Genomic DNA, 3,896 nt, shown 5'->3' with positions numbered 1-3,896 from the left:
CTGCTGAGCCTGGCAGTGGTGGGGGACAGGAATGGCCCTGGTGCTTGCCCCACACCTGGGTCAGCTGGGGATAGTAGCAGCAGAAGGTGGTGTGACCCTGTCCACAAATAAATATATTTTTTTAATAACCAAGGCCTCTATGTCTAAGGGCCTGATTCTCTCTGCTAGTATTAAGCCACTGTGACTTGATTGACTTGTATAGAATTAATCCAGTCTAACTGACCTGGAGATTTACATTATAATAATCAAATAATAAGTACTGCTACTTTTTCATAACTTTGCTTTATGAAGTTTGTTTTGCCTGAAGATATTATCAGATTTCCACAGTACCACAATCTGTGTAATCTAAGAAAGGCTTCTTGTTGTTAAAAAAAACATCTAGTGCACATACAGCTATAGCTATCATTCATCTTAATTGCACTTCTTTTGAATACTGGCACTAACTACAGTTTGCTGTAAAAAAAGATGTGACTGGGCACATTATTATTATTATTATATGGTTAGCTCTCCTAACTTACACACACTTTGGAAGAAGCAGAATGTAATACATAAGAAAAAAAAAAAGCTCTGATAAATCTGTAGAGCAAGGCAACCATCATAATATGAACCCTCATGCTTTCAGATAATGTTCACGTTAATGAGCATGTAGAGATATTTGCTTATGACAGTGTCTGCCAGAATAAAGATAATTAACTACACGTCCGGATACTCCCTATAAAATGTTAGCTTAGAAATAAATTATGCTTTTCTCTGTAAATTAATGAGGCTTGTTTCTATTTTTCTGTGGCCTATTAAAAAGCCACTAACCAGTCTAAGTAGATTTATAATGTTTATTTAATTCAGAGAATTGGGAGTTTTTGAGAATAGCTGTGTTCTTAATGAAACCAAGATATCTTCAAAACTAATACTTAGCAACATCACATTAATGTGCAAAAGGTATAATAAAGCAAAACCATAACTAACCCGAGGCCATATTGTCTTAAGCGGTGGCCAGGTCAGATGGCATAATCTAAATAGATTTAAGCTGTGTCAGTAATTGGATGGGAGATCTCCAGGGAAAATCCAGTGGTGCTGGTAGGTATCATACTTCTTTACAAGTCAATATTGAACCAGTGAACCAAGTAGTGTACACTACTGCATAGCTGGAGGTGATGAATTTAAGATGAGGAAAAGGCAAGGTCCTGGTCACTAGCTGACATGAAAAATCCTACTTAATATTTTTGTTAAGTCCTGTATTCTAAGCCAATTATAACTGGGCATTACATTATGTCTATCTGAATTCAAACTGCACTTATAATTGCACACACTTGCTTTAAAATGTGGTATATTTTATACAGTGTGCCTTTAAGCAGTCCTTCTGCTTCACATTTTTCACAATGACTATGTATCATCTACATTCTTCCTACCAGCTCATCTCTGTCAGGAATACTTTTAACATTCCCAGACCTTTGAGAAATGCAATCCAGGTGCAAGAAGTATAGAAATTGGCTCTGGGCTACTGTCCAGGTCCAACACCAGTTGAATAAACTGGGAAAGACTGTGAGACCCTGAGTCACGTGGGACAGCAGGTATTCTTGCAAATAAGTGCTAACCAATGTGAATATAGGGTTACTCTGTCCTATAATATGCCCCTTTCGTTTCTTGAATGTAAGGATATGAACCTTTTCCTAATTTTAACTATCTCATCAAGAAATAACTAATCTCCCACAAAATTTGAGGAAACCTGAATCTAACCTAAGGATGCTAACTATAATCACCTGGACATCATTTGCTTCACTCTACTGCATTTTTCACTACCTGTACTATTACCCAACTTCCTATGATTCTATGATTACTACAAGTGTTGCCTTTCTTTCCCCTTACCCTACTCTGCTGCTGTGGCTCCGCAGGCTTCCTGGAAGCTTTTTCCAAGATTAGCACATGGCTGATTATAAAACTGTGATTTGCCATGTGCCAGGCTCCCAGGGGAATATTCAGAGTTATCATTTATGGGGTAATTAGGCTGCATACTTGATAAATATTTCAGCCTATTAAGTAATTAGGCAATTGGAAAAAATGCTTAAGTGGTGGCACAAGGTGCTTTCTAATGAACATTAAAAGATATCACAAAATGTGTACAGGAACTCTACTGACTATGGTATGTGGCAGTGGTGACCAGCTGCTGAGCCTGACTAAGGCATTCAGAGACTGTCTAAAATAGCAGTGAGCCAATGTCATTCATATTATGCATACAATCTGCTACCTGAGCAAGCCTGCCCAATCAGTGGACTACTGCAGTGGCACAAGAGGGAGAAAGTACAGCTGGATTCACGATCCCATCTGACCTCAGAACCCTTTGGGCAACCTGTGATCTCCCCATGGCTCGCACAGAACCTGTTCCTCCCCGCTTGTGTGCGGTACAAGGTGTGCAATGAGAAGAAGGTTCTTGCATCCTCCCTTCTGCCCTTTGAGCCCCAGGTACCTATACAAAGAGGAGGGACTACTGACTTTTTGCACGTACCTTGCCCTATGCCTCCAGGCATGACACATCACAGAGGACTTCTGTTTTACCAGCAATGTTACAACCTGATCTCTTGTGATACATCCCAAAGCACAAGGAAAATAATTTACAGCAGCAAGGTATATAAAGTATTTCCCCCTAATTAGGTAATTATCCAGGAAGCTAAAGATGATTTGTAATATGGTATTTAAAATGTACAAATTACTTCACACACTGGAGCTATTCTGTAACATCTCTTATCTGACAATCTATCATCATATAACCAAGGCTAACTTTGGGCAACTGGTAATGTCATTCCACTATTCAACAAAATTAGCTTGTTCATATTTTAAATAAATTACATAATTAGTCCCTATATGGGATCGGTATTAAAATGCTATGATAGCTTATGGGAAAAACACATATTCAAGATTTATTGCAATTTCTTTCACTTTAAGCAGGCAGATAAATACTATAGAAGCCACCGAAGCTCATTATCTTCTGTATATGGGTGTCACGGCTCAGGCAAGGTTCCAGACTGACATGTAGAGGCTCAATATCAAGTAAGTTGCACTGAGAGGTTTTGGACCCTGATCCAGAGAACCCACTGAAGTCAATAGACAATGTTTTGTTTACTTCATTGGCCTAATGCCCTTTTGCATCTTGTTTCTAAAGTAGGTTTCCTAGTTTCTTCTGTTCTTGGGGTTTAGAGTATCCACTTATTTGAATACTGCCAGCTGACACCTTGTGCACTCCCCAGGCTACTCCTAGCCAAGATGGAATCAAGTCTTTCCATATGTTATTTCATTTCAAATACATATTTTTTCATTCAGGAAGGGCTCATTTCATAAAGACTTGGAAAACTGGTGTGAACAGAAAGGGATGGATCCAGAGGGGGTGAAGTGATGCAATTACATCCCCTTTCTGACCAGGCAGCAGAAGCAGCAGCCTGGAACTTCTTAAGGTCCAAAGGTAAGCATTTCCCTCTTTCTTTCCATGCTCAGAGGCATGTCTCCTCCCTATGCCTTGCACTCCTATTCCCACCCCGCCCTTCCCTTGCCTGTCACTGCCCGTCTTTCCAGTGTTTCAAGGGTGAAGGGAGATCCTCTCCTACTCCAGCCAAGCTGCATGGTGGCTATACTCAGCTCAGGGCACTGGGCGCAGTTGCAGGTGGATGGGTTCCACCTCCCTGCCTCTCCTCCCAGGTGACCCCTGACAATCCTGAACTACACATGGGGAAGGGGAACTTGCTTTCTTGCCACTGTTCTGGCCTGCGCCCAGTCCCCACACAGCCTGGTTAGAGTGGGACAGGAGCTCCCCTTGCTCCAGGACAGTGCAGTCAGCAAGGATACTGGCAGTGGCAGGCAGGGAGGAGATGAGGAGGGGAGGCAACATGCCTCTCAGTATGAAGGGAAAG

The 3,896-nt window shown here is 41.2% G+C and overlaps 1 protein-coding gene across 4 annotated transcripts in view; it reads right to left on the bottom strand.

Moving 5' to 3' along the window:
- The window catches only part of ABLIM2 (actin binding LIM protein family member 2), a 235,584-nt gene that overhangs the window by 10,630 nt on the left and 221,058 nt on the right, over positions 1–3,896 (bottom strand). The gene's annotated exons all lie outside the window — the stretch shown is intronic.

Source organism: Alligator sinensis, unplaced genomic scaffold, assembly GCF_000455745.1.
Source record: "Alligator sinensis unplaced genomic scaffold, ASM45574v1 scaffold421_1, whole genome shotgun sequence".
Lineage (NCBI taxonomy): Eukaryota > Metazoa > Chordata > Crocodylia > Alligatoridae > Alligator > Alligator sinensis.
Note: the sequence above shows the minus strand (reverse complement) of the source record. Positions and strands in the feature narration are given on the sequence as shown.